At 35.3% G+C, this 19,725-nt stretch overlaps 1 protein-coding gene across 1 annotated transcript in view; it reads left to right on the forward strand.

Annotated features, from left to right (window-relative positions):
* LOC125802191 (uncharacterized) overlaps positions 1 to 19,725 on the forward strand; it is a 741,936-nt gene that overhangs the window by 215,110 nt on the left and 507,101 nt on the right. The gene's annotated exons all lie outside the window — the stretch shown is intronic.

Consider the following 19,725-nt stretch of genomic DNA (forward strand, 5'->3'; position numbering starts at 1 on the left):
TCAGGGGTATATTATTTTTTTTAATGTTCCAGAAGATTTTAACATATTTGTGGTCTGTGCTAGGATACATGGCTAGGTTAAGCTGCACAATGTAGTTTTGCTAAATAGATGAATCAGCATAGTATGTTTTCATATGAATTATTAGGTGACTATTAGGTGGATGTTAAGCAAGCATAATGCAGGTTAATTTAAATAACCTCCAATGGACACATCTGACAGTAGGAAATTAATGTGGACACTAGGTGGCAGTGCACCTCACTTCTGTTACAGTGTGCACAGGATTACATGGAACAATGTTAACATTTCATATATGCTGTTCAGATGTCATAGTGAGTTTTTAATTAATGTGTGCTAGATTGTTTTAGTCTAAAACATATTTTAAATTAAAATAATGTCTACCTCTACTGATAAGCAACATAGTTTTTTTACTTTATGATTTTTGTATATTGAGATGTAAAGTTTAAATTTGTGTTGTATCTTGGATCTATGAGGCTACCTAATGCACGTTAAATTATCAGTGATTATTTTTTATTAGTAGAAAAGTTCTGTGTACCCAAATGAAGTAGATGTAGGTGAGAACTTTTCATTGGAATTGACGATTATGTTTGTGTTTACAACTATTTAATTTTTGAACAGTGTTTGGTATATTTTAACGCATATTAAATAAATAAAAAATCATGGTAAGAATGGTAAATACACTTTTGTTGAAATGTACCTTTTAGGTAGTGTAAGCAGCATTGTGGTGAATACTTTATGTAGCATTTTAAGATGTGTATTGCAAGGGTTGCAAACTGTGTAGAGTTATCAAAATGTCTTGATTTCCAATCTTGTTACTAATTCCAATCTTCCAATGTGTTTTTGGAAATTTCCTGTTGGTGAAAAGGAGTATTGGAGTGAAAACACTTGCTATCCTCTACATCCGGCTTCTAGCAAACTAGTTATCTAAATGGATTTTCATTTATTATAGCTTACAGTAAGTCCTACAATCCTTAATTAATGAACACAATTAAACATGAAATAGTTATTGGCTGATCAGGCACATCAGGGCAAGTTAAACATCACATTTATATATTTTTCTCAAACCATGACTACCTATGTATCTAATTCCAAAGTTAAGCTAACTGACTAGACACAAGCTGCATTTTATTAAACACACAGTGGGTTTAATCTGTGTTTTCATTCAGACTTGTATGTTTAACCAGCTATCAGAAACAGTGTCATCACAGTTTACATGATTAGCCTACCGTTACCTTTCTTTTAAAAAACTCCCAGTATCTCCATATGAGTTTTAACGTCAGCTGCTGTCTGTTAAAACTTGCAGCGAGGGGAAGGGGAAGGGCTTTTCCACTCCCACTAACTCTCCTCCACACTCCGCAAAACCAGCAAGCTGATTGGCTTTTTCTCCTGAAAGACGAGACTTTATACGTGAACCGGCACCGGCAGCCTGTGTCCTGATTATTACTATTTATTTATTTTTTTTTATATAAAAAGATGGCGGAAAGAGGGACAAAATACGATAGTTTCCTGGCCAAAACTGGTATTACTTTGACACATACACTTAGAAATAAATAAATAAATAACAAAAGGCCACTTTGGGCAGTAAGAGGCAAAGGGCCAGGTGCTTCAGTCCCCTCTACCCCCCCCACCCCCACCCTCCCCCCCGCACGTGCCTCTCTTACGGCTCTGGAAAAAATAAGAGACCACTTCAGTTTCTCTGATTTTGCTATTTATAGGTAGATGTTTGAGTAAAATGAACATTTTTGTTTTATTTTATAAACTACGGACAGCATTTCTCCAAAATTCTAAATTAAAATATTGTCATTTAAAGCATTTATTTGCAGAACATAAGAAATGAAATAACAAAAAAAAGATGCAGAGCTTACAGACGTCTCGTAATGCACAGAAAAAAAGTTCATATTCATTAAGTTTTAAGAGCTCATAAATCAACATTTGGTGGAATAACCTGGTTTTTAATCACAGTTTTCATGCATATTGCCATATTCTCCTCCACAAGTCTTACACACTGCTTTTTGATAACTTTATGCCCCTCCTGGTGCAAAAATTCAAGCAGTTCAGCATGGAATAATGGCATTTGATCATCCGTCTTGCTCTTAATTACATTCAGAGGTTTTCAATTTGGTAAAATCAAAGAAACTTATCATTTTTAAATGGTCTGTTATTTTTTCCAGAGCTGTATGTACAAACAAATATTTTGCTTGAGAAGTATCAGTGTGCACCACAATCTGTTAATTTAGTATTTAGATAACATTTCTGTTAATGCAAGGACTTGTGTTGCACCGATGCTGATACTTTATAAGTATGTGTGTCTATACCGGCATTAACACACACTGTAGGTATAAAATAATATGTACATTTGTACAGAAACGCCCCCGTAGTGCTGACTGTTTTTAAATCTGAGCGCTAGAACTCTTCACGTGGGCAGCTGCCTTCAGAAGTGGTATTACATCTAGACAGGTAGTAAATTGACACATGGTGCTACATTATGTATTGACAGAGATGCAGTGCATTAAAGAATCATTATGTCAGTTAATCATCTGTAAACATTCAAATACCCCGTTGGGTAAATTTGGTGAACTTTCATTACTTTTGCTGTTTTACTTTATAATATTTTACATATTTTTTTGTACGTGTTTAATAATATAAAATGGAGAATAATGTCAGGGGTGTATTTATTTTTTACTGTTCAGAAGATTTTTTAACATATTTGTGGTCTGTGCTGGGATACAACAAAGTTTTACTGATTCATCAGATTAGATGAATCAGCATACTATGTGTTTTTATATTAATTAGTAGCTTTTTGGTTTCTGAGATCATCTAAAACCATCAGAAAGAGATGGTCTTGAGTTGGATTTTAATGCAGGTTTATTTAAATAACCTCCATTGGTCACATCATAGACTAATAAACTGAGAGTTGGAAATTAATGTGGACACTAGGTGGCAGTGCACCTCACTTCTGTTACAGTATGCACAGGATTACATGGCACAATGTTAACATTTCATATATGCTGTTCAGATGTCATAGTGAGTTTTTAATTAATGTGTGCTAGATTGTTTTAGGGTAGACATATTTCAAATAAAAATAATGTCTACCTCTACTAATAAGCAACACAGTTTTTTTACTTTATTATTTTTGTTTATTCAGATGTAAAGTTTAAATTTGTTTTGTATCTTGGATCTATGAGGCTACCTAATGCATGTTAAATCATTCTCTGAACCCAAGTGAAGTAGGACTAGGTGAGGACTTTTCATTCAAATTAACAAATTAAATAATTTTAAAAAATCATGGTAAGAATGGTAAATACACTTTTGTTGAAATGTACCTTTTAGGTAGTGTAAGCAGTATTGTGGTGAATACTTTATGTAGCATTTTAAGATGTCTATTGCAAGGGTTGCAAACTGTGTAGAGTTATCAAAATGTCTTGATTTCCAATCTTGTTACTAATTCCAAACTCTTTGTGTTTTTGGAAATTTCCTGTTGGTGAAAAGAAGTATTGGAGTGGAAACACTTGCTGAAGGTATGTTTTAAATAACTAATCTGAACTTTTGTAGGGTATCTTACAGTTCTGAAAAAAATACCACTTCCGTTTGTGAACCAGTTTCTGGTTTTGCGATTTATAGGTTTATGTTTGACAAAATGAACATTTTATTCTTTAAAGTATGGACAACATTTCTTCCAAATTCCAAATTAAAATATTGTCTTTTAGAGCATTTATTTGCAGAAAATAAGTAAATATAAAAATAAATAAATAAAGAAAATAATAATGAAATAAAGATGCACAGCTTTCAGACCTCAAGCAATGCACAGAAAACAAGTTCATATTCATAAAAGTTTTAAGAGTTCAGAAATCAATATTTGGTGCAATTACCCTGGTTTTTAATCCCAGTTTTTATGCAGCTCGGCATGTTGTCCTCCATAAGTTTTACACACTGGTTTTGGGAAACTTTATGCTACTCTTGGCGCAAAAAATCAAGCAGTTCAGTTTGGTGGTTTGATGGCTTATAATCATCCATCTTCCTCTTGATTACATTCAGAGGTTTTCAGTTTGGTAAAGTAAAAAAAAAATCATCATTTTTAAGTGGTCTGTTATTTTTTTTCCAGAGCTGTATGTACAAACAAATATTTTCTACACACACTGTAGGCATCAAAAATTAAGCACATTATGGTGTGTATTTCTAGTCGTTGCTTGACAGAACGAAAGATGTTCGCATTATGGGATTATTTCTTGCTTTAAATAAACAACTGGAAAAATGTTCTTACACAGTTTGCAATGCCAGTATGTCAGGGTTAGCATGACCAGCAGAGACAATACAAGAAATTAAAAATTTAAAGCAAAATAACACCAAACAAAGAACACAGCGACATTTCTCTTGATAAAGTGATCGGTTTGTTCTTTAGTCAGCAAAGCTGGTTTGGTTTTATTCCAGGCAGCCGGGTTTTTTTTTAGTTTGTCTGTTCCACAAATGTATACACAATTATTGGAAGTAGGGTTGTAGTTGAAAGTGTGCTTTCATTATATAATAGGAATAGTAGTAAAATAAAGCTGTATTTTGATTTAGTATGATCAATCCTACATGTGCAGTACTGGAAAACTTTGTGTTTTGGTATGTGAGTTACAACAGCTGAGGAGTGGTAAGGTTGACACAGATTTTAAAATTGTGTACTACAAATAAGGAGCAAGAAGAATGTGTTCAGTTAAAGCATGTCAGATAAAAAATAAAATATTTGCTGATTATATGAAAGCGAGAAATCTTGTTTTTGTTATGATCATACCACACAAAATATTTAAATAGTATTTGTGGTATGTGTACAGTTTTTACTCATGATTTTTACGAAATATTGCCTCCGAAATTAATAAATGTAATAAATTGTATTAGAATAGAATAGTTTAATGGAATTGCACTTTAAAAGAGCAATGAAATTTTGATTTTGAAAATATTTTTAAAATATGCACTTGGCAACTGAATTCAACATGATTAACTGTTATACATAAAATAAATGAAATACTAACAAAAAAAAGCTTATTTAGATGAATGTGTTGTGTATGCTAAGAGACAGAATGTGCTATATTTTAGTGAATCAAAATGAAAAAACTTATGAGAATTGTTTGCACAAAGTTTAAAACATTGTTGGGCATTGTAAACATTATTGTCTATTCATGAGTATTGAGTATAGCCTGTTACAGGCTGAATAAATGGGTTGTATCGCTAAAGTAATTGTTTAAAGCTACAAAGTGATTTGTAATGTTTTGCAGTATAGTGAAGTTTAAAGTTTTAGTAATGAATGTGGTTAAACACTGGGGCATTAGTGTAGCACAGGAAAAAGTGAATAATGTGTGGTGTACACATACAATATGCATAATTTATAATACTGTGTTTTGTTTGTTTTTGTTTTATATTCATGTTTGCAGATGCCCCCTACCAAAGCCTCCCGGAGGTCAGCTGCCGCGAGAAAGAGGATGGCAGACAGGGCTGTGGCTCAGACTGACAGGGATTTATCCCCTTACAAAAAAAACCTGACTGACTCTGGCCCAGCTGACTCTTCTTTAGCTTTGACTGACGGGGTTACGCCTTCATCCCCTGACAAAAAGTTCCTGACTGACGGGGTTATGCCTTTGCCCTATTATGAAAAGGTCTCAAGCACTTACCCCCCAACCAACAATTCTTACGCATCTACCTACGGGTCCATAAATGCTTACGCAACAATGAACAAAAAGCCTTTCAAAGAATCTGCAAAGCAATCTACCAAGCTCTCTGCCAATCTCTCTGCCACTCAGAATGGTATGTCTTCACATGTTTCTGCTGTTAATCCTCAGGTCCAGAGACTCGCTGGTTCTTTTCATCAAGCACACTCACGGTTTGGCATTAATAGTAATAAACAGTGTGTTGCTAATAGTGTAACTGCTATCATGACTGGTAAAGTAAAGAATGTGCTCACATGGACGACACGAGACCTTGATGCAGTCCTGCTCGATGGAGACCAGTTCTACACTCACATTAGAGATGCTGGCAGGATTCATGATGATTCAGGATACCTCTTAGTACAGGAGTTGCCTACAGAATATGCATTACATGGTCACAGATTTGAACTGAATTTCAGTGAGGAAATGTTTACAGGACTGTTTGGTGTTACTGAATATGGAGATGCAGAATGTGTTAATGTCCCATGATGAAGCAGTAGTAAGAGTGTTGTCACAGTTTGATGCTTGTTTGTTCACTGTGAAAACGAATACATGTGCTATAATCAAACAGGACTCCTGGTATGTGATTATTGACTCTCATGCAAGAAACACATGGTGCGGTGGATGGTTCAGGTACAAGTTTATTAGCTTATCATGCAAACTTGGAGTCACTTCTTGACCACATTACAAACCTGGGTCTGTCATTGCAAGCAGAAGGTGAGCCTTTTGAAGTAACTGGTGGTGTTGTGGTTTTAAATGACGTAGGGCAGCAGACTTCTGAAGCACACACGCAGGTAACTGAGGGTGTAAATGTGAGGAACGAGCTAAAAGGTACTGCAGATAAAATGAACACAGTGAAGGGCGCATTTTCAAGCAGCATTGTAAGCAACAGCCTGCTATATAGTGAAGCTGTAAAAGCTAAACGTGATGTGTGCATAATTCAACGTAGTTTGAACTTAAATACCGCAAGTTACAACTGAAAGAAAAGCTAAACATGTGACTAGTTCAGCCAATCAGGTTGTCACGTGACTCTGTCATGTTTATAAGCTCGACTCAAAGTGAAAAGTTTCAGTTCAGTCCAATAACAGTGCAGAAACAAAAGAGCATGTGTCTGAAACTCAATGTTGTGTACAGTGAATCCACACAGAAACAACTGAGTGAACTGGTTTCAGTAGGAGAACCTTGTGAAATGCAGAGGATAACAGGTGATGAGAACTGCTTCTTCCGATGTCTGGCGTTTTCAATCACTGGAAGTGAAACGGAGCACTTAAAAATCAGACGTGCTGTTGTGAGACACATGGAAAAAAATGAGGCTCAGTATGTTAATCATCTCAGGGAAGGGTACAGCTCTCTTTCTGATTATGTCAGTAGCAGCAGAATAAAATATACTGGAACATGGGCCACAAAGGTTGAAATTCAAGCTGCTGCAGATCTACTTGAAGTAGATATTTTCACATACACTAACAGTAAGTGGCTGAAGTACAGTACGCACTACGATTCAGGTGCTCGCAGCAATCAACAGTCTGGAATTTATTTGAAACACTGTAATGAGTCACATTATGAAGTGGTAATTTGCATGAAAGTAAAGCCAGGCGGACACTGCGATTTTAGCCCGATTTTAAGCCCGATCTGGTCGGATGCGACTGAATTTCATGATCGGGCCGAATTTTAGCTTGATCGTGCGTCGTTTGTCGTGCAGTGTGAGAGGGGAAGCGATGTCCGATTAATTGCCCATACGAGCTGCGAATGAGCAGTCGGACGCGACCAGGGATTTCTGACATGCCAGAAATTTTGGTCGCTTGTCTTACAGTGTGAGCTATTTTGCGGGCCGATTTCTTAAGGTCACGACCTGTTTTCCCAAAAATCTGCACAGTAACTATAAATTATTATTAGTCATATTTATTTCTGTCAGTTATAAGGATTTATATTTATGTTCGGTACACAGACTTATAGCTTAATATAGCAGACACAGGCATTCTGCTGTTTAAGAATTTCAACAGATGCTTATTCTCAGTCAATAGCTGGAGTTTTTGAAAAGATAAATAAAAAGAGAAAATAACTTTGACAAACATAAATTTATTTTATTTCACTTTGCTATTATATCTGAAAAATAAAGCACATTGTCAGCGTCTGGTGCTGCCCGTCAATTATATAAAACTTAAAACATGCACAGAAATATAAAGCTATATTTTATAATTTGTTCCTTTTCGCCAGGGCAAATTTATTAAAATTATAAATATATTAATTTATTAATTAAAAATCTCGTCCAGTGCTCCAGAATATTAGCCACGCAAAGCCAGCTTAGCGCAGCGCGCAGCATTGCGCGCAGAATAACCTCTGTCTTCTAAAATAAAAGTTTTAATAAATAAGGTCGGAGAAGTGTAGTAAAATTAATGCTATTAAACTAATAAAGCTAATAAACGTACTGATAATTAATCAAGATAAATCGGACAAAATGCGCTGCGCCTCTCTCGCTCTCTTTCGCAGCGCGGAGCTGAATTCAGCGCGAGGCTACAGATAATATAAAACTCAGTTCAGTTGAATAAAAATAAGTAAGGCCCTGTAAGTACAAGCAAAGGACCTGTAAGTAAATATTGTCAAATATAAAGAATAGTTTGAGGTTTTGGTGAGCTGTTTTCATGATTTGAAACTGAAACTAACTGAAACTTTGATTATTCTGCAGAAAGCCTGGGTTATTTTTAATGAGTTTATATTTTTTATTTATTCATTTTAATTATTTTTCTTCTTTTATTAATCAAATCATTAAATATATATCTTCATAAGATATAATTTTTTTACCTTATGTCAATTTTTATGATCTTTTTAAAAGGTCCTATTTTTCCTTTTTTACGTATATATTTTATTCGTCTATAATAAATGTCAGTTTTTATTTCTATTTTTTATATATATTTTTAATCCCTTTTAAACTGTTAATGCTCAGCGGCACTGTAAATGAGGGTCCCTATCCATTGTGAATAATCGATTGCTTGTTTAATATTCAGTGTTGCAAAACCAGTTTTTACATAAACAATAAACAGAATAAAAAATAAAATTATTTTATTTTATTTAAGCTGCTGGTGTTTCTTTCGCAGCCTGAGGCGCAGTCATTTTTCTATGCGCTCTCCTTCTGTAAAACGGACAACCCGTAGAGTCCAAGTCGCCTCAGCCACCTGCGAGTCCATGTATGTCTCTTCCGTGGACTTTCAGCGCACAACAGGGCACAAATAAGCAAAGTTAAGCGCTTTCTTTTGCAAGGCGACATGTGTTGAAGCGAGAGTTTGTACGCAAAGAAAGCTCCGCCTATGGGCTGCGTTTAGACGTGCAGTGTAAGCTCCCCCGTCGCAGCAGGTCAGTCGGACCGTACAGTGTGTGCAGATGAATCGCAGGCGTTGGTCATACACGACAAACGATTCAAACGTGCAGTGTGAGCTCTCCAGAACGCATCCGATTACAAAAATCGCACAGTGTCCGCCTGGCTTAAGACATGGTGTGTGTTCTGGACTGTGTTCAGCGTTCTGCAGGAACCTACAACCTGAAACTGCATCAAGCTGTTGCAAACTTCAAAGTATGAAAAGACAGTATGAAACAAATGAACAAAACAAAGAGGAAACGTTAGGACAATTCTGACAAAGTACCATGAAAATGAGGATTTTCAGAATTGTGGTCAAAAAAGAGCAGTTGAGCAATATTCATGCAGTGACCAATACAGGGAATACAAAAAATCTAAAAGTATCAAACAATATTCTGAAAATGAAGATTACAGGAATCACCTTAAAAAAACAAGAAAACGTAAATATGCCACAGATCACGAATACAGAGAATATAAAAAAGCTTCACGTATAATCAAATACAATACGGACGAGGAACGTAGGGAACATGAAAAACGTTCCAGTGTGCTGAGGTATAAAACAGATGATGAACACAGAGAAAGTGTAAAAACGAACAGTGTTTTGAAATATAGAACAGATACGGAACACGGAGAAATTGTAAAAACGTACAGTGTTATGAAATATAGAACAGATACGGAACATGGAGAAATTGTAAAAACGAACAGTGTTATGAAATATAGAACTGATACGGAACACGGAGAAATTATAAAAACGAACAGTGTTTTGAAATATAGAACAGATGAACACAGAGAAATTGTAAAAACGAACAGTGTTATGAAATATAGAACAGATGCGGAACACAGAGAAATTGCAAAAACAGTGTTTTGAAATATAGAACAGATGAGGAACACAGAGAAATTGTAAAAACGAACAGTGTTATGAAATATAGAACAGATGAGGAACACAGAGAGCGTGTAAAGCAGATTTCCATTTTAAAATACAAAGCAGACAGCTCATTTGCTCAGGTTGTTAAAAACAAAAACATAGAGAGAAGAGACACAAATAAAAACAAAAGAAAAGACATTGAGTATGTAATTGAACAGTTCAAAAACAAAATAAGCACAGGTCCAGAATGTGTGTGTTCAGTTTGTCACAGAGCCCTGTTCAAACACCAAGTCATACAATGTCGAAAAAACATGAATATTTAAAAAAAATCCTGCAGTTACATGTATAGCAGAAAAGTGTGTCACCGAGGATTACTTGCATATTTGTAATGAGAGCTGTGATGTACATTGTGCCATTAAAACTGGTCCAGCTGGTTCTCTTTGGGTCTGTTATACTTGTCACAGAAAGATTTTAATGCAAAAATGCCAGAACAGAGTGCTGCAAATAATCTTTCATTGGATCCAGTCTCTCATGAATTGCAAACATTGGAATGTCATTTGATTGCATATACCATTCATGAAGATTGTGCCACTGCCAAAAGGATCACAGAGCTCTGTTGTAGGCCCAATAACCTGTGTGCCATCAAATGTAGCTGATGCAGCTGAGCTTTTACCAAGATCAGAAAATGCTGATCTCATGATCCGTGTGAAATTGAAAAGAAAGTTGACATACAAGGGACATTATAAGTATGAATTTGTCCACCCAGAGAAAATTCAAAATTCACTGATGTATCTCAAAAACCATAACAAATTCTACAGTGATGTTAAATTCAACAATGATTGGATTAATCCACTGAGCAACACTGCAGGAGCAGATGACTGTGATGAACAAAGTGAACAAGCTGGTAATGAGGAAGACACTGACAATACCAATGAGGATGAGAACATTGATGAAACTCTTCTTGACCGACAATGGCATGTTTATGGATACTTGTTTACAACCTGTTGATGTAGCACAAGAGGTTCTGGATCAGCATTTTTATGGAATCATGTCTGTAGCACCTGCAGAAGGAAATAATCCATTCAGGCTGTTAACTGATGAGTCAAATGAGGCCAAATGCTTCCCAGTTCTGTTTCCTAAAGGCACAGGTACTTTTCATGAGACAAGACCAGAAAGGCTGACATTATGTCAATATTTGAGTTCAAGAATACTCAATGCAGATGGAAGATTTGCAAAAACTTGGACTTTATCTTTTATGGTCAGTATTTATCTGACTAAATCAGGTTGTATCAAATATATCAATAGCATTGAGGAAAGGACATTCCACACAGAAATCTGAAGTTACTTCAGAAATCTTGACAAATAAAGGATCCCTACAACGGATTTTACATTTTGATGAAGGCTATAAATTCTTGAAACCCATCAGAGGCACTCCAGTGTTCTGGCAAAGCGTGCAGAAAGATTTGTTTGCAATGGTAAGACAACTAGGAACTCCAACCTGGTTTGCTACCTTTTCCTCTGCTGACCTCCGGTGGTCAGAACTCATGCAAACAATCCTGAAACAAGAAGTAAAACATGTATCAGCTGATGAGCTTGATTGGTCAGAGAGATGTCACCTGCTGAAAAGTAACCCTGTGACTGCTGCTAGAATGTTTCCTAAAAGATATCATCATGTCTGAAGCCAAACCAATTGAAGAGAGAGTTGAGTTCCAAAATCGCGGATCACCTCACACTCATTGTCTTTTCTGGATAAAAGATGCTCCACAGATAGACAGAGATGATGACCTCCGTGTTTGTCAGTTTATTGATCAGTATGTCACATGTGAAATGCCTTCAGATGAGGACAAAGAAATGCATGACATAGTGTCACAAGTTCAGATGCACAGCAAGAGACACTCAAAAACATGCAAGAAAAAGGGAACTACACGCAGATTTAACTTTCCACGTCCTCCAAGTAACAGAACATTTATTACACGAGACTGAGGAACATAGAAATGACAATAATGATGAAAATGAAAAAGCAAGCAAATCCACAAAGACAATGGAAATAGAATTAGCAAGTACAATATAAAAAGGAGTCAGGAATGCTTTATTAAATACTGAGGCCACATTTGACTCTGTTGACTCTTTATTTGCTTCACTTGATATAAATCAAGAAATCTTTGAAGCAGCATATCAAACAATGACCAAGAAAACCAGTGTTGTATTGAAGAGGAAACCATGTGATGTGTGGGTAAATCAATATAACAGAGATCTTCTAAAAGCATGGAATGCAAATATGGACATACAGTTTGTAGTTGATGCATATTCCTGTATTGTTTATATCATCTCATACATATCAAAAGCAGAGAGAGAAATGGGAAGAAGCAAGGCAATCTTGATGCTAAACAAGCTATGCGCAAACTTGGCAGTGTTTTCTTTCATAATCGTGAAGTTTCACAAACGTCTTACAAACATGAAATTGAAACAGGCATCTCGCAAAGTGCAATTTGTTCCAACTGGTGACACAATCAGAATGAGTCTTCCACTAAATGTCATATAGAGGAAAGCTCAGTGCGGCGAGGAAGAAAGTGACAATATTTGGATGTACAGCATTTCTGACAGATATAAAAACAGACCTAAAAGCAAGGAATTTGAAGAAATGTGTTTGGCAAAGTTTGCATCAGAATATAGAATATTGTCGAAATCGGAGCATTCATCCAGTGACAGCATCAAACTTTTGAAAGGATCAGGATTTGCTAAGAAAAGGTCACGAACAGAAGCTGCTGTGATTCGATATGCCCGTTTCTCACAAACAAAAAATCCAGAGAAATATTATGAAAGCATTTTAGAATTGGGTTTGTGAAATATTCTGATAACGAACTTGTCTCAGTTAAAGTCACAGTGGACATGAACATGGCCATGTTTGAAAAAGAGAGTGACTCCATAGACAAAGCTCAAGAAGACCTAGATGCACATGGTCCAATGGAAGATGCATGGGCACAACTTTGTCCAGAGACTGAACGTTTAGAATGCATTGAGCAGAAACAGAAGGAAATTCCAGAAATAACTGAAAACAGTGACATTATACCTGACCTTTTCCCCAAGGAAATCTATTCATTACAGGATAATTCTCATAACATGCCAAGGGAAGAAGCTATGGCTTTACTATGTTCAATGAATGAGACACAGTCCCAGATATTTTATAAAATCCGACACTGGTGTTTACAAAAGGCACATGGTGATACTCCAGAACCCTTTAATGTGTTTATATCAGGCCCTGGAAGTGTAGGGAAATCTATGTTGATTAAAGCAATACATTATGAAGCACATCGTATCCTGTGTCGCTTATCAAATAATCCTGATGACACACGTGTGTTACTGACAGCTCCAACTGGTGTAAGTGCTTACAACATTAATGCTGCAACAATACATACTTCTTTGGCTATTGGTACAGATGTAAACCACCACAGCAGTGTTTGCAAGACATGTCATTTACGATCACTTCACATTGCAGTTAATGCAAGAGTCATGCTCCTTAAAAACATTGATGTTTCAGATGGACTTGTGAATGGTGCTTTTGGTACAGTTAGTGATATACATTTTAATCCTGGAGAAGATTTCCCATCAAAAGTAAATGTGACATTTGACAATAAAAGAGCTGGTAGAACCTTACGAGCAAAACGGCCATCCTTAAAACCAGGACTGGAAAAGGCTACACCAATTGAACCAGAAGAAGAGAGAGTCACAAGAAGTGGTGGCATACAACGACGCTGATTTCTAAAGATCATTTGCTGTCAATCACTATCTCTATTTTCTATTTTTATTTATTTATTTATTTTGAGAGAGAGCTTTGTGCAGGATATATTATAAATTATGCATGTCTTAAATTTGTATTTGTTTATATAATGTAATTGTATGTTATGTAATATATGCACTTGTTAAAATATCATCCTTGCAGTTGCAGCATTCTTCATATAAGGTAACTGACACACACAGTCAATTCTCTTCATAGAAAATATTTTCTCATGAAATGTAATAGTTCTCACACATTTCTTCTTGTCCCTTCTCATTCTCAGAGAAAACTTTGCCAGTCTTAAAATGAGACAACTAACCCAAGTTCAGGCTCCACTCAACAAAAGATGCTTAAACTGGAAGTGGTGCAGTAGTCTGGATGATGATTCATTATACCCAGAGTGTGCAGTATTCCCCAAAGCTTCAGTATTTTACACCAAGACAATCTATGCAGTTGCAGCATTCTTCATATAAGGTAAGTGAAATCCATAGCCAATTATCTGCATAGAAAGTGTTTCCTCATGACATTTAATGGTGCTCACACGTCTTCTTGTCCCTTCTTATTCTCAGAGACAACTTTGCCAGTCTGTGAATTAGACAACTAAGCCAAGTTGGGGCTCCAGTCAACACAGGATGCTTAAACTGAAAGTAGTGCAGTAGTCTGGGTAAAGATTCATCATACCCAGAGTGTACTGTATTCCCCAAAGACTTCAGTATCTCACACCAAGATATCATTCATGCAGTTGCAGCATTCTTCATGTATGATAAGTTTAAATATATAGACAATTCTCTGCATAGATAATCTTCTCACTACATTTATTATTACTTGTTCTTTGTCTTTCTCAGAGACAAAGTTGCCAGTCTGTGAATTAAACAACTAAGCCAGGCTGATGCCTCAATCAACAACAGATGCCTAAACTGGAACAGGTGCTCTCCTGTGGACGATGATACTCAAAATGAACTGTATTCACTCACACTACATAGACCTATGCATGGACAAGTCTTCCACTTACTTTATTTTAATTTCCTCATGGATGCATCCTTTGCACTCACAGACTATTAGTCTATGACAACTCTGAACTGTACTACAATAGTCAAGTTTGAATGCTAACAATGCATCTGTTTTTATGTACACTGTATAATAATGTTTAATCATACCTGTTCATTTTTTATATATTTCATTTTGCTACTGTCCAAACAAAACCGCCTCTCCAAAATGGTTAGTTTACAGAAATAGTTAAATACAATAAATGTAGAAATAAAATGTAGACAAATTGTGTAAAATTTGAAACAATTAACATAGATTGGTATTTGTCTAAACATTAAGAAATATGTTTATAATATAAACAGAATAAGCAGTGGAAAAAAATATTCACTGCATGAGGAAAAAATGTTTACTATGTAGGCAGAGGTTTTTGTGTGGACAGCAGTAATATTTATATATATCCTGCACAAAGCTCTATTATTTATCATTCATACCATAGGTTGATTTTTGTATTTATTTTTATTTATTTGGGTTGGAGGTGGGTGGGGGGTGGGGGGGTGATTTTCCTGTTTTATTAAGAGAGTTTTATTAAGTTAAGAAATTAAATGGGATTATTGTGTCTATAGAATGAATATATGAATAAATTAAATAAATCCTAAAACAACAGAATTGAAATGGTCTTTAAATTATATTATTTTTACAAAGCAGATGGGTGAAAGTACTGCTAATGTATAAATGGATATCCCATCTTCATTCTACATAAGAACATTGTGACCCATTAAATTACCTCTACTAGGATTGTAATGATCACTAACATGCTTTACTAAGACTTTCTGGACACAGAACTCTCATCTGTTTCTTAACCCTGCAGCAACTGACATATAGAAATGTTTAAAATGTTGTGGATATATTTATTATATATGATTATTTATATTTTTTATTTATTGCTTTATTTATGGCTTCTAATAAAGAGGAACTTGAGATTATTTGGAATTACTCTATGATATCCATTACAGCCTTGTGTTCACTTCCCTCTAGTGATCAGTGGGTACAAATCTATTAATATGCTGTTCTTACTAAATGTGGACTGCATTTCTCTACTCACTATAGATGTATAGCAGTTATATGTATATACATATGAATTATACACTGTATTTCCTATATCTGATCATTTACTGAAGTATTTGCTATGGTACCCTCCAGCTTTTTTGTGTAAATAATAATGTATATAGCACTTCCTGCACACTAAAAGCAACACTAAAGTTGAGTCTAATGCAATGTAGTCTTATAAATAAGGAAATAATAATAAAACAAAACGTATCACCTTTTTACAAACATTTTATATCTGTATTAGTATTAAATTATTGTCCAGGCCTAACATTTAAAATTACAAGTTTGTGTTATTCCAGGGTTTCATACCACAACATCCAAAATGGTCATTTTTTAAATGTTTTGTAAATGCTTTCACATGACAACCTGAGTGAATTTGAATTGCTATGTGCCTTTAATTACATTAGGACATATTCAAACTGCCACACAACACATTCCACCATAGCATAATTTATTTCGCAAAACTACACACAATCCTTTAAAAAAAACTAACAAGCTGTACACCACTCCACTAATTACACACAATAAGGATTTCAGTTGGGCTTTAGACAATTCCACACTTTTTCAACACATTTCCCAAAACTCCTGCTAGTTACTACTTTAGCTCAAACATGCAAGCTATTATTAGTCCAAAAATGTATAACAGCTAAATTTGTATTAATTCTATTTCTAAACTGAGGTGAAATTATCTTTAAATTATATTCTTTTCATAAAGCAAATGGGTGAATCTTCATTCAGGATAAGAAATGTGTTCCCTAGATTAATAAATTATCATTTTTACTGAATATTGTAAGGAGCACTACAATACTATACAAGGGTTTCTGGACACACAATCAGTTTTGCTTTTTTTGAAGCAGTTGTGCCATGTCAAAGTTGTGCCATTACTGCAGGAAGCAAACAGTACAAACATTTTATATTAATGTGTAATCAGACAGTTTGCCACCTAGGTAAGACCCAGATAGCTGTCTCATATTTCTTTTAATCTGGTGGAAAATACCATTGACATTTATACATGTCAATCAGGATGAACTCAAGAAGCAGGCATGGGAAACTTACAACAAGCTGGGTTTCAACACAGGCTGCAGGTGGGACAGGTCAATGTGTACTCCACTACTCTATAGAAGAGCACAAAGGTTTGGTGACAGCACGTATACTAACATGTAGAGTTTATAACATCAAATAAAATTAATAAACAACGGCCTTAGACTAGTAAGAAAGGCACTGCTGTTCTGAAAAAAAAAAAACAGAGCAACAAAAAGTTGCTCTGTGAAAAAAGAGCTGAGAGCGGGGCTCAAACTCCCGCAAAAATCTACTTCAAGGTTTAACCCACAATAAAAACACACTGTGCTACCAGGGACATGAAAGCAATGTCAACACAAGACAGAACTAGGAGGGAGAGGACTGGTGAACTAAGGACTGATAACAGATAAAACAGGATACACCTGCAAAAATAGTCCATTAGCACCCTCTAGTGGACATTCAGCATAAATCTTTTTATGTGTTGCTCTTATTAAATGCAGACATCGTTCACTTTCTTGCAGTAACTTTCTAATTTCCTATGGTAAAATACTTAATTCTATGTTACCAATACAGTATATTGCACTTCTGTTTAGACATTAACTGCATTCCATTGGCTCTGTGTACTTTGCACACTAAAACTAAATAAAAATATGACTGATTTTATCTTCTAAATAATTAAATAAAAATAAAAACCTATGAATTGCTATAACACCATTTATTGATATTAAATTATTATCCCAGCCTAACTGTCAGACATTGGAAATCTCCCGATAACCAATCACTTATGCACAGTTTTTAAGCGAATTCATTAAAACTTATATAACCATTTGCATAAACCATACATATGATTTTATGTTATTCCAGAGTTTAACAATACAATGGCCAATACAGTACTCTTTTATTCTTTTGTTTTCTGTTTCTAGATTTTTGAGGCAGATAATAATCAGAAAGCTGTAAAACTGACCTGTGAGCTTAAATTTGAGTGGACTTTAACACAGTAGTTCTGCCACACCTGACAAGTGGTAAACAAAGCTTGGCTGCATTTTTAAGTTTTTTGTATTCAGCTGCACCCACACAGAGCTAATATAGCCCTTGTAAATAAACACTGCCAATATATTGCAACAATCTAAAACACAAACATGAAATTACTGGCATCATGGTGTGTGCTGTGGGATATGTGGAGTCTCAAGTGTGTTTCTCATAAATATATATATATATATATATATATATATATATATATATATTATATATATATATATATATATATATATATATATATATATATTATATATATATTATATATATATATATATATATATATATATTATATATATATATATATATATATATATATATATATATATATATATATATAATTGCCAAGGTTGAGCTTGATAGCTTGTATGGTTCTAGAGAAACTACTGTATAGCTTTGGCTCCACCCACTGGGGGTGTATGTCTACATAAACTGACGGGATATATGAGAATCATGTTATGATCAAGTGTTAGAAGACATTTTGCTGCACCATGGTAGAACTGATTTGCATATAGCGGCCATATTGTTTACAAATTTAAAGACTTTTAAAATTATTATTGAGGAGTAAGCTCTGCTGAACTGTTTGACATCAAACATGTCATGATTGGTCAAGGAGTCAAGGACAAGTTCTCAAAAGTAGGTTTTGCATATTATGCAAATTTGCAAAAAACTTAAGTGGGTGGAGCAAGGAGCAAGAACGACCAAGGTGGCTGACCAGCATGACCAGCAATATCAATTGAGCTACAGTGTTTTACAGTGTTACAGGTTTTATGTGGTGTCTTGCTGCACTCTAGTGGTCATTTAGTAAAACAACTCCAGTTCTTATATTGAAAAATACAAGCCACAATAATCCTGCTGAGAGCCTAGCAGTGAGGCATAAAAAGGCCACATATAAATAGCCCATGTATAGAGAATAAGTTTTGACCTGTTTGATATTCAGCCTGTAAAAAGCTTGCTTGAATGTGTTTGGCCAATAGTGACTGCAAAATTGTCCATATCAAGTTGTACCATTAGTGCATGGACAATAGATGATAATTGCCAAGGCTGAGCTTGATAGCTTGCATGGTTCTAGAGAAACAGCTATGTAACATTGGCTCCGCCCCCTGTGGTGTTTGTCTACATAAACTGACAGGGTATCTGAGAATCATGTAATGATCAAAGGACTGGAGTGGTATTAATGTCAGGTTGAGCATTCAAAAGTTATAAGTGTTAGAAGAAATTTTGCTGCACCATGGTAGGTCTAGTTTGCATATGGCGGCCATATTGTTTACAAATTTCAAGACTTTTTAAATAATTATTGAGGAGTAAGCTCTGCTCAACTGTTTGACATCAAACATGTCATGATTGGTCAACAAGCCAAGAACAAGTTCTCAAAAGTAGGTTTTGCATGTTATGCAAATTTGCAAAAAACTTAAGTGGGTGGAGCAAGGACAAGAATGACCAAGGTGGCTGACCAGCATGACCAAGAAGGATAAAGATGTTCAACCAGCAAGACAAGCAAGATCAGTAGAGCTTTAATTTAGAATTATTCACCTGTAGCTGTTTCACCAAATGACCACCAGAGCGCAGCAAGAGACCACATATAACCTGCTGAGAATCTATCAATCTATCAGAAAGAGTGAGCGGTTCCTATCAGTGCATTTAGTTTTATTGCAAAGAGAAGAAAAGTCCGATTTGGCTCCAAATTAGTAGTCATGATCAAGTGGTCTGTACATATATGTATGTAAATGTGTGTGTTGATAGGGTCAAAGGTTCCTGCCTTCTGTCCATTTAGGTTTGAAAAAGCGATAATAAAGCCTTACGGCCTGCAAAATCGCTGTAGATTTCCAGCCGTTGTAGAGGGAATACGTCCGATTTGGCTGAAAATTTGCAATCAAGATCAGATTAT

The sequence above is a fragment of the Astyanax mexicanus genome, chromosome 5, assembly GCF_023375975.1.
Source record: "Astyanax mexicanus isolate ESR-SI-001 chromosome 5, AstMex3_surface, whole genome shotgun sequence".
Classification (NCBI taxonomy): Eukaryota; Metazoa; Chordata; class Actinopteri; order Characiformes; family Acestrorhamphidae; genus Astyanax; species Astyanax mexicanus.